Source organism: Bos mutus, chromosome 5, assembly GCF_027580195.1.
Source record: "Bos mutus isolate GX-2022 chromosome 5, NWIPB_WYAK_1.1, whole genome shotgun sequence".
NCBI classification, from domain to species: Eukaryota; Metazoa; Chordata; class Mammalia; order Artiodactyla; family Bovidae; genus Bos; species Bos mutus.
In genome coordinates this window covers 81,304,954-81,325,024 of record NC_091621.1, presented here as the reverse complement: position 1 = coordinate 81,325,024, position 20,071 = coordinate 81,304,954, and the positions used below count along the sequence as shown (strand labels likewise).

General features: G+C 39.9%; 1 pseudogene; it reads right to left on the bottom strand.

Annotated features, from left to right (window-relative positions):
- The window catches only part of LOC102272508 (C-terminal-binding protein 2-like), a 28,294-nt pseudogene extending 9,875 nt beyond the window's left edge, over positions 1-18,419 (bottom strand).
- Positions 18,420-20,071: the final 1,652 nt, after the last annotated feature.

Here is a 20,071-nt window from a genome sequence, read left to right as displayed (position 1 = left end):
AAATTAGCATCAGCAAAACTCTTAATGAGATTTACCAGTGAGTCCCCCAGCAAGATGACAAAGCTGAATCAAAGCTAGCCACCCAGACTGATAAAACAAAGCCCTTAGAAGAAGCAGATCTCTCCTGGCATTTGACGGAAAGACTGAAGCTACAATAAATAAAGTTGTGTCAGACTTTTGTTGTCAAAAGCTGACTCTTACACAGGCTGATAGATGTGCAAATAAATTCAATTAGGTGCAAATTAATAGCTAGTAAAAATCATAGTAGATTTTACTATGAGAAACATATCTAAGGTCTATAATTGGTGGGTTTTGCCTTTTTATGCGTTGTTGTTTAGTCATTCACCAGAAAGGCTCTATACTACAACTCATGTATCATCATATAGCTTTTTAAATGTATCTAATGGAATGGGCTTTCCTGGTCGCTCAGCTGGTAGAAAATCCGCCTTCAGTGCAGGAGCCCTGGGTTGCAAAGATTCCCTGGAGAAGGGAACAGCTACCCAGTCCAGTATTCTGGCCTGGAGAATTCCATGGACAAAGGAGCCTGGCAGGCTACATACAGTCAGTCCATGGGGTCGCAAAGAGTCTGACACAACTGAGCGACATTCACTTTCAGTTGATGTAACATTGAAGATCTTCCTTCAACCCACCTACTTCCACCAGCTAATGACCAGAAAATTATTGCAGTTGTCCAATTCATGATCATTAACACCCTTCTTGATTACAATGGCCCATTGCAGTTGAATTTGTATTATGGCTGAAACTCTTCTAACAACTTAAGTTTCTCCTTCTTTCCCAACAGAAATTTGGGACAAGAAGAAGATGAAACTGGGGAGGTGATCTCTAGTCCCTGTGTTGTATTTCTCTTCTTGCTCCTACTTCTCTGAGCTGAAACTGGATCCCCCTGCTGTCTGACTGTATTTAGACTGTCCTATCTAAATCCATGGGGCTTCCTTGGTGGCTCAGTCAATAAAGAATCTGCCTGCAATTCAGGAGACCCAGGTTTGATCCCTGAGTCAAGAAGATCTCCTGGAGAAGTGATTGGCAACCAATTCCAGTATTATTGCCTGGGAAAGCCCATGAGCAGAGGAGCCTGGTGGGCTACAGTCTATCGGGTAGCAAAGACTCAGACACGACTTGGCGACTAAACCACCACCATCTAAATCCACTCTATGTCCATACTGGTGAAATCCATGGTTTGCTGTTGGCTCATTTGTTGTCTGGTATTACTTCATCCTTCCCAACCAACTTCGTCTTCGGTCTATACCTCCTGTCTCCACCTACAGGTCCCGCTACAGCACTCACTGGAGTCATCCTTCGGGACAGGGATCTCTTGTTCGGTCCACTAGTTTCTCAGCGATGCCATCAAGAGTATGTCAGAACTCCAAGGAACAGTTTGTGACAGTGAGTCAGTGGAGAGCTGAAGCTCTAATTTCTGGACCTCTCCTGAACCACGTGACACTGATGTTACTACTCCTTGAGCCAATCTGGTCACTCTGGAGCACCCTGTGGGGTGCACTCCTCCCATAGTTCCCTATGAGAAGCAGGGTGTTTTCATTTGATACAGCTGCAGTAGCACATTGTCACAAATGCAGCAGCTTAAAACAATGGTAAATAAATTGATTCTTTTCCAGCTCTAGAGGCCAGAGTCTGAAATCAAGTGGTCAGCAGGGTGGGTTCTGTCTAGAGGCTCTGAAAGAGAATCTGCTCTATGCCTCTCTCCTAGCTCCTGGCAGCTACTGGCAATCTTGTCATTCCTTGGCATTCCTGGACTTCATAACTCCGGTCTCTGCCTCCATCTTCCCATTACCTGCTTCTCTTTCTACGGTAAGTCCCCTATCTATGAACAAGTTCTGTTCTGAGAGTGCATTTGGTAAGTCCATCAAAGTTAGTCTAGGTACCCAACTAACACAATCGACTATACACTATTGTCCTGTAATAGGTTTATAATACTTTTTATACAAATAATACATAAAAAACAAACACAAAAAATAAAGAAAATATTTTAAATCTCACACTGTAGTGCCTTGGAAAGTACAGTACTACAGTACAACCGCTGGCATATGGGGGCTGACATCAAGTGAACAGACAAGAAGAGACTGGAGGAGGGAGAGGTTATGAGAGATGGTAGAGCTGAAGGATTGTCAGCCGTAGGAGACGGAGTGTAAGCTACAATGTCACTCACACCTGACATTGATGGAATGCATGTTCATATCTTTGAAAGTTTGTAGCATGAAGTTTGTATGTAGAGGAGGTACTGTGTCTGTGTCTCTTTTCCCTTCTCATCTCTGATGAGGTTTTGCCATTGGTTTTAAATCTCATCCTAATCCAGAATAATCTCATTTTGAGATCATTAATTTAATTATACCTGCAACAACCCTTTGTCCACATAAGGTCATATTTATAAGTTCCAGGGGTTAAAACATCTCAAGGTTGTGAGGGCACTATTAACCAATGACATAGGCCTTCTCATAAAGTCCAGAGGTGTGTAGTCCCCTCAGGGGATCCCAGTAGCACCCCAATCCCACATCCAGTCTCTCTGAACTCCTTCCTTTTTGCACCAGAAGCATTTCTGTCTCCTGCCCCTCTTCCAGGAGGAATTCCCCTGTCAGATCCGCCCTCTTCCTACTTCTGAGCCTCTGCTTTCTAGTAGGTACCTACTTTCTTCTTTCTGGGAGTGATAAAAACTCAGACATACAGTAATGGCAAAAAAAAAAAGCATGGTTTAAAAGAGAGATTGTATTATTTGTGAACATATTTCAAAAACATTATCTCCATTGTATATATACAGACATACACAGAGTCTATTACATCAAAACATTGGCCCCACATGGCAACATCTTAACCAAAACTGTAAAGGAGAAATTCCTGGTGGCTCAGATGGTAAAGATTCTGCCTGCAATGTGGGAAAGCTGGATTCAATCCCTGGGAAGATCCCCTGGAGAAGGGAATGGCTACCAACTCAGTATTCTTGCCTAGAGAATTCCATGGACAGCTACACCCCATGGGGTCCCAAGAGTCAGACATGACTGAGCGACTAACACTTTCACTACTCCACACTTGGAAAATAATCTAAAGTTTGGGGACTTCCCTGGTGATCCAGGGATTAAGACTGTGTTTCCAATGCTGAGGACATGGGTTCCAGCTTTCATTGAGGAACTAAAATCCTGCAAGCTGTGCAGCATGACCAAAAAATAAATACATAAAACACACATTAAAATAAATGCAAAATGAAAAGTTTTATTTATAAAAATGATAATCACAAGTACCCACTAATACAATTCAGCTTATATATATTTTCCTCTCTGCTGCTGCGGCTCCTAAATCGCTTCAGTCGTGTCCGACTCTATGCAACCCCATAGACGGCAGCCCGCCAGGCTCCTGCGTCCCTGGGATTCTCCAGGCAAGAACACTGGAGTGGGTTGCCATTTCCTTATCCAATGCATGAAAGTGAAAAGTGAAAGTGAAGTCGCTCACTCGTGTCCAACTCTTCGAAACCCCATGGACTGCAGCCTACCAGACTCCTCCGTCCATGGGATTTTCCAGGCAAGAGTACTGGAGTGGGGTGCCATCGCCTTCTCCAATTTTCCTCTCTAGAGGACAAAATATTGTTAAAGTATTAGTTCAACAGGCAACTGCAACTCATTTAAGTTTTGATAAGCCATAGTTCTAGGTCTTAGAAGAATTTGCTTGCTGCTATCCCATTTACTATTTTATTTTAGTACATTTTAAATATAAATAAAAGCAGAGCAAACAGTATAATAATTCTCTATGTACCTACCACTCAGCTTCAACAGTCCACAACTCATGACCAAACTTGCTTCCTTGATACTTGATACCTTCGTGTCTCTCTCTAACCCATCCCTGAGTTTTGAAGCTATCACATCATCTTTAAATGTTTTTCTAAAAGATGGAGACTCTTTTTTTGTACATTCAATAACATGATAATCCTTCAACTTTCTAAAACAGCTCTTTTATAATTTTTTTATTTTTTTAACACTGGAAACATTTTGTATTGGAGTATAGCTGATAAGCAATGTTGTAATAGTTTCGGGTGAGCAGTGAAGGCACTCAGCCATACACATATATGTATCCATTCTTCCCCAAGCCCCTCTTCCTTCCAGGCTGGCACACAACATTGAGCAGAGTTTATCAAATATTCAACCATGCTTCAATTTCCCCATTTTTTTATATCATTTTCACTTTGTTTTTGAATTAGAATCCAAATGACATCCATACATAGAGAGATGATAAACCTCTCACGTTTCTTTAAATCTTTAGGTTGTCTCCATATGTCTGTCTGTCTCTCTTTTTCTTTTCTCTCTCTTCAAGCTTTTGTTGAAGAAATGTATGGTTCATCCTATGAGGTTTTCCTCAGTCTACATTTTTCTGGATTTATCCTCATGGTGATTTTTGTCCTTTATATTTAATGTAAATTTGTTTTCAAAAAGACAATCCCTGGTTGTCTTTGTGTGTGTGTATAATGTTAGCAGTCATTGATAATAGTTACTTAGATCCAGTAATTCTTAATGTGTTAAAAAGATAAATTATTTCTTTAATTCTTAGCTGGTAGGCTTTTAAGAGCTATTTTTCCCTCATAAGCAATTGTTTATGCTGAGGTACAGTTTGCGTAGGAGAGGCAAGATAAGTGCTTGGTTATTTAATATGTATATGTGACCTCCTATGTATATTGTATATGCATGTGCATGCATGTTAAAGCACTTCAGTCGTGTCCAACTCTTTATGACTCTATGGACTGTAGTCTGCCAGGCCTCCATGGGGATTCTCCAGGCAAAAATACTGGGATGGGTTGCCATGACCTCCTCCAGGGGATCTTCCCAACCCAAAGACTGAACCTACGTCTCGTACATCTCCTGCATTGGCAAGCAGATTCTTTACCACTAGCACCACCTGGGAAGACCATATATAGGTACACATCTGTGTGCAAATGTGTATATACGTATTTTATTAGCACATTAAGAAATCTTTGATGTCTTACAATTTATTGCCATTATTACACTTACTAATACTTAAGTCATCCTCCTTTTGTTAAGGGAGTCAATGCACGTAGGCCCCCAAGTCCTTTAGAGATGATGTTAATAGTCTTGAATAGTATTCTTATTTTCTGATGTGACAAGATTCATTTTGCGTTTCCTACATATGGCTGCTAGTCCTTTTTAGTGGCGAGAGATAGAAAATATCATCTTAGTTTTGTTTCAGATAAAATACATCACAACTTCAAACTAATACTTCCAATTCAAATTTAGGAATACAGGGTTTTTACCTAACCCAGCTGATTTCATATCTATTTCACTCTCTGCCGTGCCCCAAACCCTGATTTCAATGACATAAATATAATTATTTCTTTCCTTTATCCATACTATTATATGATGGTCTCAGAATAAAACAAACACTACCACCAATTATATCATTACTGAGGAGAGTCTTTCCTTTTTTTAAACTTATTTTGTCCCACTGGGGATGCACAATTCAACTGTGATGTCTTAAAGTCACCTGGAATAATTTCTCTCTGAAAGGTTGTAACATCAATAGGATACACTTTGAAATTTCTTTTCTTTTTGCTTTCAATATTTAGGAATTCCATTTTGTTTCTAATTTTTTTACTATGTAAAACATTTACATTTCAAAAGATGCATCTTCAAAATAAAGAAAGTTAAAAGATTGAAGGAAATTAAAAGAACAGTTTCTATCCCTCTCTCTTCCATCTATTCCCTCCTCTTCTTATATTTAGCTATGAATATACTTTTTAAACTTTATGCTTTGTCTTTGTCTTTTCGTTGGTTTATAATCACACACACTTTCTTATGTCCTGGAGATTATTCCATAGTAACACTAAATTTTTCTCATTCATTTTATGCCTGCATAATAATCCGTTGTGTGCATACATTATAGTTTATTCAACCATTCCTTATTGGTATTTGAATTATTTGCAGTACTTCGCCATTACAAATGGTGCTTCAGTGACTAGGTTTGTTCACAAGTACGCTTTTAAGTATTTTTTTGTTGTAAAAAAATGTTTATTATGCTTTTGCTATTTTGTTTATCTTTAATGAGAATACTAGATCTTGTAAATATTTAAACCTTATATTTTATTTGCAGATGATATTTAATTGAGTAGTTTTAATATTAGTTACAGTGCTGTGATATGGGTATGTGAAATCAGTTAATACCTCAATTTTTTAGAAATGAAAATGTTGATTCTAAACCCAATCAATTTGAATTATTTGCAGTACTTTGCTATTACAAATGGTACTTCAATGAACAGGCTTGTTCACAAGTACTTTTTAAAATATTTATTTACTGATAGATGATTTTTGGCTGCACTGGGCCTTCGTTTCTGTGCATGGGCTTTCTGTAGTTGTGGGGCTTGGGGTCGACGCTTTAGTTGTGGTGAGCGGGTTTCTCGTTGTGGGGGCTTCTCTTGCTGCGGAGCACAGGCTCTGGAGCGCACAGGCTTCCCCAGTGAGCGGGTTTCTCGTTGTGGGGGCTTCTCTTGCTGCGGAGCACAGGCTCTGGAGCGCACAGGCTTCCCCAGTGAGCGGGTTTCTCGTTGTGGGGGCTTCTCTTGCTGCGGAGCACAGGCTCTGGAGCGCACAGGCTTCCCCAGTTATGGCTCATGGGCTCAGTGGTTGTGGCGCACAGGCTTATTTGTCCCTCGACATGTGGAATCTTCCCAGATCAGGGACTGAACCCATATGCCCTGCACTGACAGGCAGATTCTTAACCCCTGGACCCCAGAGAAGTCCCATAAGTACTTTTATATTTTTGATCTATGTATCTTTGGAATAGACTCCTAAAAATGGAAATCTGTGTAATTTTTCTCACTCATATTTTGAAACATACTTTAAAATGTTAACTCAGAATTCTAAACATAATGGTCGTTGGTTTTGATAAAGAGTTTGGGGTAATTTTTTAATTAGAAAATTTCACATTTGTGTGGCAGAGCAGTCATGCTTTTCCTAGAGGAGCAGTATACTATTTCTCCATGAAATAGTGATAAATTTAAATCCATCAAAGATACTAGGAGCAATTCTAAAAGCAATAACTGTGACTATGTTATATGTATGCAATATAAAATCACTACCATGAGCATAAATGTCCCAGGAAAAAACAAAGATGTTAAATTAGACCTCATCAACTGTTTCTGAGTTTTCTGTTCAGTTTCATTTGGCCATAGCTTATTCTGCTCTGTTAGTGTAAATTCCTTGGCATTGGGTATGAAATGATGAAACATTAATGATTTTAACTACCATTTTTGAGAAGTGAGTGATGTAATGGAGTTACATTGGAAGCGTCATAATTTCTATGTATCTGTGTGCATTATGCTAAGTCACTTCAGTCATGTCTGACTCTTTGCAGTCCTATAGACTGTAGCCCACCAGGCTCCTCTGTCCACAGGGATTCTCTAGGCCAGAATACTGGAATGGGTTGCCAGGCCCTCCTCTTCTATTTATCTATTCCAAGCAAAAGTAGACTCTTCCAGCCAAAGGGGCTTTAAAACTTCAATATCCATCAGAGTAACATCAAGAACACTGATCTCAGAAGACAAATACCATATGATATCACCTACATGTTATCACTCATTCCACTTATGTGACATCTAAATTACAACACAAAGGAATATATCTACTAAACAAAAACAGACTTACAGACATAGAGAACAAATTTGTGGTTGCCAAGGGGGAGGGGGGAAGGGAGGGAAGGACTGAGAGTGTGGGATTAACAGATACAAACTATTATGAAAAGGATGTAGAGACAACAAGGTCCTACTGTATAGCACAGGGAACTATATTCAGTATCCTGTGATAAACCATAATGGAAAAGACTATGAAAAGGAATATAAATAACTGAAGTCAACCCATTCCAGTATGCTTGTCTGGAAAATTCTATGGACAGAGGATCCTGGCAGGCTACAGTCCGTGAAGTTGCAAAAATTTGGACAAGACTGAGAGACAGAGCACAACATAACTGAGTCACTTTGCTGTACAGATGAAGTCAAGCACAACCTTGTCTATTACTTCAACAGAATTTTTTTAAAAAGGCTCTTACCTCAGAGAGAAAATTCCACTACCAAGGATAGCACATACAGACTCAAAACATGCTGGTAATAGCTGTTTTTTGGTTGTTGTTTTGTTTTTGGTGTTTAATTTTTATTTTATATTAGAGAATAGTTTATTTACAATGTTGTGTTAGTTTCAGGTGTACAGCAAAGTGATTCAGTTCTACATGTACATATATCCATTCTTCTTCAGATGGAAAAGAATTTATCCCTGGACATCACCAGATGGTCAACACCGAAATCAGATTGATTATATTCTTTGCAGCCAAAGATGGAGAAGCTCTATACAGTCAGCAAAAACAAGACTGGGAGCTGGCTGTGGCTCAGATCATGAACTCCTTATTGCCAAATTCAGACTGAAATTGAAGAAAGTAGGGAAAACCACTAGACCATTCAGTTCATTTCAGTCACTCAGTCATGTCCGATTCCTTGCACCCTATGAATTGCAGCACGCCAGGCCTCCCTGTCCATCACCAACTCCCAGAGTTCACTCAAGCTCATGTCCATCGAGTCAGTGATGCAATCCAGCCATCTCATCCTCTGTCGTCCCCTTCTCCTCTTGCCCCCAATCCCTCCCAGCATCAGTCTTTTCCAATGAGTCAACACTTCGAATGAGGTAGCCAAAGTATTGGAATTTCAACTTTAGCATCATTCCTTCCACAGAACACTCAGGACTGATCTCCTTTAGAATGGACTGCTTGGACATCCTTACAGTCCAAGGGACTCTCAAGAGTCTTCTCCAACACCACAGTTCAAAAGCATCAATTCTTCGGCGCTCAGCTTTCTTCACAGTCCAACTCTCACATCCATACATGACCACTGGAAAAACCATAGCCTTGACTAGATGAACCTTTGTTGGCAAAGTAATATCTCTGCTTATTAATATGCTATCTAGGTTGGTCAAAACTTTCCTTCCAAGGAGTAAACGTCTTTTAATTTCATGGCTACAATCACTATTTGCAGTGATTTTGGAGCTCAGAAAAATAAAGTCTGACACTGTTTCCCCATCTATTTCCCATGAAGTGATGGGACCAGATGCCATGATCTTAGTTTTCTGAATGTTGAGCTTTAAGCCAACTTTTTTCACTCTCTTCTTTCACTTTCATCAAGAGGATTTTTAGTTCCTCTTCACTTTCTGCCATAAGGGTGGTGTCATCTGCATATCTGAGCTTATTGATATTTCTCCTGGAAATCTTGATTCCAGCTTGTACTTCTTCCAGAACAGTGTTTCTCATGATGTACTCTGCATAAAAGTTAGATAAGCAGGGTGACAATATACAGCCTTGACGTACTCCTTTTCCTATTTGGAACCAGTCTGTTGTTCCATGTCCAATTCTAACTGTTGATTCCTGACATGCATACAGGTTTCTCAAGGGGTAGGTCAGGTTGTCTGGTATTCCCATCTCTTTCAGAATTTTCCACAGTTTATTGTGATCCACACAGTCAAAGGCTTTGGCATAGTCAATACAGCAGAAATAGATGTTTTTCTGGAATTCTCTTCCTTTTTCCATGATGCAGCAGATGTTGGCAATTTGATCTCTGGTTCCTCTGCCTTTTCTAAAACCAGCTTGAACATCTGGAAGGTCACGGTTCACGTATTGCTGAAGCCTCGCTTGGAGAATTTTGAGCATTACTTTACTAGCGTGTGAGATGAGTGCAATTGTGCAGTAGTTTGAGCATTCTTTGGCATTGCCTTTCTTTGGGATTGGAATGAAAACTGACGTTTTCCAGTCTTGTGGCCACTGCTGAGTTTTCCAGATTTGCTGGCATATTGAATGCAGCACTTTCACAGCATCATCTTTCAGGATTTGAAATAGCTCAACTGGAATTCCATCACCTCCACTAGCTTTGTTCATAGTGATGCTTCCTAAGGCCCACTTGACTTCACATTCCAGGATGTCTGGCTCTAGGTGAGTGATCACACCATCATGATTATCTGGGTCATAAAGATCTTTTTTGTACAGTTCTTCTGTGTATTCTTGCCACCTCTTCTTAATATCTTCTGCTTCTCTTAGGTCCATACCATTTCTATCCTTTATTGAGCCCATCTTTGCATGACCATTCAGGTATGACCTAAATCAAATCCCTTATCACTATACAGTGGAAGTGACAAATAGATTTAAGGGACTAGATCTGATAGTGTGCCTGATTTACTATGGATGGAGGTTCGTGACATTGTACTGGAGACAGGAATCAAGACCATCCCCAAGAAAAAGAAATGCAAAATAGCAAAATGGCTGTCTGAGGAGGCCTTACAAATAGCTGTGAAAAGAATGGGAAGCTAAAAGCAAAGGAGAAAAGGAAAGATATTCCTATCTGAATGCAGAGTTCTGAAGAATAGCAAGGAGAGATAAGAAAGCCTTTGTCAGTGATCAATGCAAAAAAATAGAGGAAAGCAATAGAATGGGAAAGACTAGAGATCTCTTCAGGAAAATTAGAGATACCAAGGGAGCATTTCATGCAAAGATGGGCTCAATAAAGGAGAGAAATGGTAGGGACCTAACAGAAGCAGAAGATATTAAGAAGAGGTGGCAAGAATACACAGAAGAGCTGTACAAAAAAGATCTTCACTACCCAGATAATCACAATGGTGTGATCACTCACCTAGAGCCAGACATCCTGGAATGTGAAGTCAAGTGGGCCTTAGGAAGCATCACTATGAACAAAGCTAGTGGAGGTGATGGAATTCCAGTTGAGCTATTTCAAATCCTGAAAGATGATGCTGTGAAAGTGCTGCACTCAATATGCCAGCAAATCTGGAAAACTCAGCAGTGGCCACAGGACTGGAAAAGGTCAGTTTTCATTCCAATCCCAAAGAAAGGCAATGCCAAAGAATGCTCAAACTACTGCACAATTGCACTCATCTCACATGCTAGTAAAGTAATGCTTAAAATTCTCCAAGTGAGGCTTCAGCAATATGTGAAGCATGACCTTCCAGATGGTCATGCTGGTTTTAGAAAAGGCAGAGGAACCAGCAATCAAATTACCAACATCTGCTGGATCATGGAAAAAGGAAGAGAGTTCTAGAAAAACATCTATTTCTGCTTTATTGACTATGCCAAAGCTTTTGACTGTGTGGATCACAATAAACTGTGGAAAATTCTTCAAGAGATGGGAATACCAGACCACCTGATCTGCCTCTTGAGAAATCTGTATGCAGGTCAGGAAGCAACAGTTAGAATTGGACATGGAACAACAGACTGGTTCCAAATAGGAAAAGGAGCATGTTAAGGCTGTATATTGTCACCTGCTTATTTAACTTATATGCAGAGTACATCATGAGAAACACTGGGCTGGAGGAAGCACAAGCTGGAATCAAGATTTCTGGGGGAAATATCAATAAGCTCAGATATGCAGATGACACCACCCTTATGGCAGAAAGTGAAGAACTAAAGAGCCGCTTGATGAAAGTGAAAGAGGAGAGTGAAAAAGTTGGCTTAAAGCTCAACATTCAGAAAATGAAGATCATGGCATCTGGTCCAATCACTTCATGGGAAATAGATGGGGAAACAGTGGAAACAGTGTCAGACTTTATTTTTCTGAGCTCCAAAATCACTGCAAATGATGATTGCAGCCATGAAATTAAAAGACTCCTGGGAAGGAAAGTTATGACCAACCTAGACAGCATATAAAAAAGCAGAGACATTACTTTACCAACAAAGGTCCGTCTAGTCAAGGCTATGGTTTTTCCAGTGATCATTTGTGGATGTGAGAGGTGGACTATAAAGAAACTGAGCACCAAAGAATTGATGCTTTTGAACTGTGGTGTTGGATAAGACTCTTGAGAGTCCCTTGGACTGCAAGGAGATCCAACCAGTCCATCCTAAAGGAGATCAGCCCTGGGTGTTCACTGGAAGGACTGATGTTGAAGCTGAAACTCCAGTATTTTGGCCACTGATACGAAGAGCTGACTCATTGGAAAAGACTCTGATGCTGGGAAAGATTGAGGGCAGGAGGAGAAGCGGACGACAGAGGATGAAATGGTTAAATAGCATCATCAACTCAATGGACGTGGGTTTGGGTGGACTCCGGGAGTTGATGGACAGAGAGGCCTGGTGTGCTGCATTTCATGGGGTCACAATTTATCCCTTCCCCTACCTTTCCCCTTTGGCAACCACAAGGTTGTTTTCAAAGTAGATGAATCTGTTTCTGTTTTATAAATAAGTTCATTTGTATCATTTTTTAGATACCACATGTAAGTGATATCAGATGATATCTGCTTTTTCTCTGATATACTTCACTTAGTATGATAATCTCTAGGTCTATCCATGTTGCTACAAATGGCATTATTTCATTCTTTTTTGTTACTGAGTAATATTCCTTTATATGTATGTATCACATCTTCCTTATTCATTTCTCTGTTGGTGGACATTTAGGTTGCTTCTATATCTTGGCTATTGTAAATAGTGCTGCAATGAAAACTGGAGTACATGTATCTTTTCAAATTGTGGTTTTCTTCAGATATATGCCCAGGAGTGAGATTGCTGGATCATATATTTTCAATTTTCTAAAGAACTGTTCTCCACAGTGACTGTACACTTTTCATTTCCACCAATGATGTGGGAGGTTTCTGTTTCCCCATACCTTCTGCAGCATTTATCATTTGTAGACTTTTTGGTGATGGCCATTCCAACTGGTGTGAGATGATACCTCATTGTAGTTTTGATTTGCATGTCTCTAATAATTAGCAATGTTGTGCATCTTTTCATGTGCTTTTTGGTAATCTATATGTCTTCTTTTCATACTATTCATGGGGTTCTCGGTCCCATCACTTCATGGGAAATAGATGGGGAAACAGTGGAAACAGGGTCAGACTTTATTTTTCTGGGCTCCAAAATCACTACAGATGGTGACTCCAGCCATGAAATTAAAAGACGCTTACTCCTGGGATGGAAAGTTATGACCAACCTAGATAGCATATTCAAAAGCAGAGACATTACTTTGCCAACAAAGGTTCGTCTAGTCAAGGCTATGGTTTTTCCTGTGGTCATGTATGGATGTGAGAGTTGGACTGTGAAGAAGGCTGAGTGCTGAAGAATTGATGCTTTTGAACCGTGGTGTTGGAGAAGACTCTTGGGAGTCCCTTGGACTGCAAGGAGATCCAACCAGTCCATTCTGAAGGAGATCAGCCCTGGGATTTCTTTGGAAGGAATGATGCTAAAGCTGAAACTCTAGTACTTTGGCCACCTCATGTGAAGAGTTGACTCATTGGAAAAGACTCTGATGCTGGGAGGGATTGGGGGCAGGAGGAGAAGGGGACGACAGAGGATGAGATGGCTGGATGGCATCACTGACTCGATGGAGGTGAGTCTGAGTGAACTCCGGGAGTTGGTGATGGACAGGGAGGCCTGGCGTGCTGTGATTCATGGGGTTGCAAAGAGTTGGACACAACTGAATGACTGATCTGATCTGATCTGATGGGGTTTTCAAGGCAAGAATATAGGAGTGGTTTGCCATTCCCTATTCACTGGAAGGACTGATGCTGAAGCTGAAGCTCCAATACTTTGGTCACTTGATGCAAACAGCTGACTCACTGGAAATGACCCTGATGCTGGGAAAGATCGAGGGTGGAGGAGAAGGGGATGACAGAGGATGAGATGTGTGGATAGCATCCCTGATTCAGTGGACATGAGTTTGAACAAACTCCAGGAGATACTGAAGGACAGGGAAGACTGGTGTGCTGTAGTCCATGGGGTTGCAAAGAGTTAGATAACAACTTAGCGACTGAACAACAACAACAAATGTCTTCTTTGAAGAAATGTCTATTTAGATCTGCCCATCAGAGAAGGCAATGGCACCCCACTCCAGTACTCTTACCTGGAGAATCCCAGGGATAGGGGAGCCTGCCTGGCTTCCATCTATGGGATCGCACAGAGTCAGACATGACTGAAGCAACTTAGCAGCAGCATTTTTTGATTGGTTTGATTTTAGTATTGAGCTATATGAGATGTTCTTTTATTTTGGAGATTAATCCCTTGTCAGTCACTTCATTTATACATATTTTCTGCTGTTCTGTGGGTTGTCTTTTTGTTTGTTTGTTTTTTAATAGATTAAAGACCTAAATGTAAGACCAGATACTATAAAACTCTTAGAAGGAAATGTAGGCAGAACACTCTTTGACATAAATCACAGCAGTATCTTTTTGGATCCACCTCCTAGAGTAATGAAGATTAAAAGAAAAATAAACAAGTGGGACTGAAACTTAAAAGCTTTGGACAGCAAAGGAAACCATATACCAAATGAAAAGCTTTGTTTTCACAGAGGTCAATTAACAATATCTCAATCCTTTAACAAATGAGAAAACAATTGCTTATAAGATTACCAAATACTCCAGCATGTACCATACCATATAAGACATAATAATTTGAACAAAGATAGATAATAATTTAAATATAAAATAATGCTGAAATAAAGTTTTTAAGTTGTTTTGATTAAATTCAGTTATTTAGTGAAAGAGAACTAGAAAAATTCCTGTATCCATTCATATTCTTTGTATTCAATTGTATAGATCAGGCATTGAGAAACTTTTTCTGTAAAAGGCCAGATAGTAAATACTAGACTTTCTGAGCTAAAAGGCAAAATCAATCATGCTATGTAGGAACTTAGGAACTTATATAACAAATAAGAAAATAAATTTCCACATCTTTTATTCAAAAAATAAAAATGAAGTTAAAAAAATAATGATAAAGAACAACTTTGTTTTTGTAATTCAGATTTACTAGTGAGAAGGAAATTTTATTCAGAGGATAACATTTTGCCAAAGTGGAATTCAAGGTTAATGTTCCCTATCATCAGATTTATTGCAAATGTTCATTAGGAAAAAAAAAAAATTAGCTCAGAAGCCAAAAAAAACAAGTAGAAGACCAGATTGGGCCCACAGGCCCTAGTGGACTACCACTGGCATAGAAAATTCTTATGATAATATGGGTTCAATCAGTTCAACAAATCCTTTTGCTTTCTTTACAATCCCTAAATTAAAGACTTCCCACTAGAAGGCAAACTGTGTGTCTATTCACCGATGCATAGCAAATGCCTAGAACAGAACCTGGCACATAGGAGGCCCTCAGTATAGATTTCTTTCACAAAAAAAATTAAGTAATATACATAAAATATCTATTTTGCATATAAATATTTGGACTAAGTAGAAAGTAACTCTTAGAGTCAAGATTCTGGGAGCCTAGGGTGAAAAAGACCAAGGAACTCTACTTCACTTTCTTCTTGCATTCTATTTGTTTGTTCCACAGTCACTATTACTAGTGACTGACCTACTTAAGTGATAGCACATTCAATGTCTGAAGAAAACTTAATGGAAGGAAATCTTAAAGAAAGGATGTGTGTGTATGTGTGTTAGTCTCTCAGCATGTCCAACTCTTTGCGAGCCCAAAGACTGTAGCCCACCAGGCTCCTCTGTCCATGGGATTCTCAAGGCAAAAATATTGGAGTGGGTTGCCATTTCCTTCTCCAGGGGATCTTCCTGACCCAGAGATTGAAGCCAGGTCTCCCACATTGCAGTCAGATTCTTTACCATCTGAGCCAGCAGGGAAGCCCTAAAGTGGGGGTAACTCAGTGCATTTCTTTATTTCTGAAATTAACACACAACCCTTTGAATTTGGTAGCATCACAATCGTGATTCAGAGAAAATTAATTTAAAGATTATTATGCTAAGACACTAACCACAAAATGCTATTTAACACACAAATCTAGCTTTGACCCCATTAATAGAGGCTACAAGCTTCCTACCATAATTATTCCCACAACTTTCTATTCATATTTTATCAATGGAAAAGGAGGAGACCAACACATGCCTCGAGAACAAACAGAATTTCTAGGGTCAGAGACAGTTTTAATTATTTTTCTAACTTAATCCCTTGATTTTAAATGTGACAACATGGAGAGAGAAAGAGTAGGTGATTTGCCAGTGTCTCATGCAAATCAATGGGAAGCTATGATTAGAACCAGTTCTTGGTTCTCAACACTGTATTGTCATGAAAGATGAGTTATAAAGAAAAAGTAAATTACATTCCATCAGCTATCAAGTTATAGACATAGTTCAGACAAGGATTTAGTACAGCCCTTATTTTCATGATTAATTCAATCCATAGAAAGATAAAATACAATGATTCCAGTAAATACTAACACAAAAATTTGTGCCAGTAGTGTTGTCTGTGCTACACTCAATGCACTAATAATCAGAACTTGATTAATTTTGATGAAACACTTGGTTGGGAGCACGGTGCAGATGATAATTTCAAGAGAACAGACTGGGCAGCATTCGGGAACCAACTTGATTATAGAGGCGATAAGGCTATCCAAATATTTGTTCCTTGTCCCATATGTCCCCTCAAGGAGTACATTGCAAATGAGAGCAAGAAGGCCAAGTTCACATACCACATAGTTAGTTATAACTATTCCTATCACACCAAGTATATAACAGGTTATAACCACTAATATGATAAAATTAGGATGCATTAGAATGAATGCTGTTTAATCACATAGTTTTGTAGAGTTAATATGTTTTACATGTGTCTGACTTGAACCCCTCATAATAATATCCTAAAGTGGGCAGGTGTGGTAGATTGGTTGCATAAATAGACTAAATTCCTCATCTCTTCAGGCATCCAGGTCCCTGGGCCACACGATGTTGCTATTCTTCTAATAGACTGAGTCTGTGTCCTAGCACTTTAATTCTGCAGTCACACATATGACTTTCTTTGGCCAATAGCATTTTAGCTAATCTGATATTTGCAGAATCTTGAAAAGGTGTTTACACATTTCCATTTTATTTTTTACTCTGCCATGGCCATGATGGCACATCTAGGCTAGCCTACAAGAGCAAGAGTCAGCACACTTTTTCTGTAAAAGACCAGATAAGTAAATCTTTTTGGTTTTGTTGGCCACATGGCCTCTAGTGTCACTATTCAACTACTCAAAGCTGCCATTGTGGCCTAAAAGTAGCTACAAAAAAATATGGAAATGAATGAGCACAATTGCATTCCAATGAACACATTTATGGAAATATTTATAATAATGTTTGTTATTTATAGAAACAACCCATGGACTGGATTTGGCCAATGAGCCATAGTTTGCTGACCCCCACACTAGAAGATGAGATACATACAGTAGAGTTCAGTAACCCTAGTTGAGATCATTTAGAATCAGCCAAGCTCCAGCCAATACCTCTCTCCAGCCAGGTAAACGAGAGAGTCAGACACATGGCCAGGAAAACTACTCAGCCAACTTGTAGCTCACAGAAGACACATGAGCAAACTCGGCCAACGTCAGTCGAACCCTGCAAAATCATTTGCAAAGCCCCTGAGTCATGGATGATTTGTTATGCAGAATTATTATGGCCAAAGATTATTAATACCATAGGTAAAGGCTTAATTATGCCATTTTAGAATTAAAGATGGGATTTAAGGAAGTTAAATACTTGGTCATTATCTCAGGCAGCCAGAAAGTGTCAGAGTCAAGATTCAAATATAAGTGCTTTCAAATCCAATGTTCTATTCACTATATAAAACTGCTTCAATTCTTTACTTTTCTCTTTATTTTAGATGGTTTTGTTTATATAGCGATGCAGATATAGATGGGCTTTCCCTGGTGTCTCAGTGGCAAAGAATCTGCCTGCCAATACAGGAGACGTAGGAGACACCGGTTTGATCCCTGGGTTGGGAAGATCCCCTGGAGGAGGAAATAGCAACCCACTCCAGTATTCTTGCCTGGAAAATTCCATAGACAAAGGAGCCTGGCAGGCTACAATCCATGGGGTTGCAAAAGAGTCAGACACAACTGAGTGACTAAACAAAAGCAACAAATAGATATAGATATGTAATGTGAGTGAAACTCGCTCAGCCGTGTCCGACACTTTGCGACCCCATGAATTGCAGCCCGCCACGCTCCTCTGTCCATGGAATTCTCCAGGCAAGAATATTGGAGTCGGTTGCCATTTCTTTCTCCACAGATATGTATAATTTAGGGTAAAAGATGAAGGATTTTAGACAGCTCTGACTCCACTAACTCCCCTTTTAGCTATAAAAAATCATGTCACCCAGGCTTAACATTTAGACAATTTTCTTTAAATTGCTAACGCAGATCTCTTCATGATGTACCCTAGTCTATTTCATCCTGGTTCTTATTTTCCGGAACTCCAGTAAGGAGGAAATAACTTAGATGGCTCCTCTTGCACGCAGCTCCTACCTCTCCATTTTACTGCTTCCGTTTTATGCAGGGCTGTCAGGGCTTTCTGAATTAAATGTGACTTAGGGCCTGCGCTTGCTGACTGAGGAGGCTCATAGGTCCTATAGCTCATCCACAATCTTGTACTTGAGCTGTCAAGCATGAGAGATTGGTGCCAAATTCAAGCCAACATAGCCCCTTCCCAGTAGTCTGCCTTTGACAACCCCTCCTTGTCAAATCCAACAGTTTACATAGGATGTATGGTGAATAAAGTGCTCTGAAAGATACGAATGTAGAGGTGGTGCTTCCACTGATCGCGGGAACACCTATCAGCTTCCCACAGGGCTGACATTTCAGGCTGGCAGGGGGGAGATGATCATAGGATTTTTGTGCTGCTGTTTCTAAATGGATTGTAGAGACTTTCAAGGCAAATTGCCTACTTCTCACCACCTGCCTCCAAGAAGACTCAGTGTGAAGCAACTTTGCAACTCAAAAAAAAAAAAAAAAAAAAAATTGGGGGGCAGGGGCGAGGGTAGTTATAAAGGAGAAGCCTCAGGTGAATGGTTTCTAGAACTTAGGTTATCCTGGATTCCCTAGGCTTGACATGAAAGTTGAATGCTTTGGGCACCAGAATTGCTATTCCCTTCTTCTCAATGTCTAGAGAAATATCTGGCCTTGGAATCACTGAATGTTACACCGAGCTGTTAGCAGTGCTTAGGTGTTGCTTGCAGGAATGTGCCATCACTCAGTTGTGTCCAACTCTTTGTACAGCCCACCAGACTCCTCTGTCCATGGGATTTCTCAGGCAAGAATACTAGAGTGGACTGCCATTTCCTACTTCAAGGGTTCTTCCCAACCCAGAAACTGAACCCACATTTCCTTCACTGGCAGGCAGACTCTTTGCCACTGAACCACCTATGTGTTTCTTGAGGTTCCCCTAAAAAATAGGAATCAGAAGTTGTACATTTGACCTTTGATGATTAACCACTTAGGCCAGCACAGCATAGATAAGGGCAGTTGCTCACTTTCAGGTCAAGAAGACCCAAGAGGTAGACTCTGACTTTTAGTGTGGTGCAAAGAGAACTATTTCACTCGGAAGAAGGATTAGACAGCCAAGGAAACAGACAAAAAGAAGAATGCAAAGATAAGTGTTGACTGTACTTAAGTGCCCACAATGGTGAGGAATTTGTGTCTTTAGACTTGGTCTTTCAATCCCACTCACAAGACTGGCTCAGGTGTGGAGATGAATGTGTGGTACTGTAGCCAATGGACTGTGAATATTTTTAGTACCACTCATGACATCATCTTTATGAAATGGATCTATGTATGAGAAGATCCATTTGAAATGGATGTATCAGATTGCCTAATCTTATGCCATTGAATATTTGACTCATCCAACTTTGGTCTAAATCCATACTCACCAGACCACACAAACCTTTTTTTTTTTTTTTTTTTGCCACATAAGCCTACTTACAATATGCAGAGCACTGGGTCATGGAGTAACTTTGGTACCTTTGGCAGTGCTCCCCCAGAAAAATTCAACAGGTTATTTCTGATCATAATTTAGTTTCCAAAGCAGCTTAACCACAATGCCAGAATGGACTAATCCCTGGGTTTCAGACCACTTGATCATGAGGAAGTTACAAGACTGAGTTTCTATGAATTCTTTGCTTTTATGACTTACACTCAAGTTTCATTTATGAGCCTACCTCTCAGGGCCTAGTCACATTGATACCCTGATAGAGTAATGAGTTTTCAAAACAGAGGGACTCACCCACTTGGCATTGATTAGATAAGGTTTGCTCAGTCTTTTGA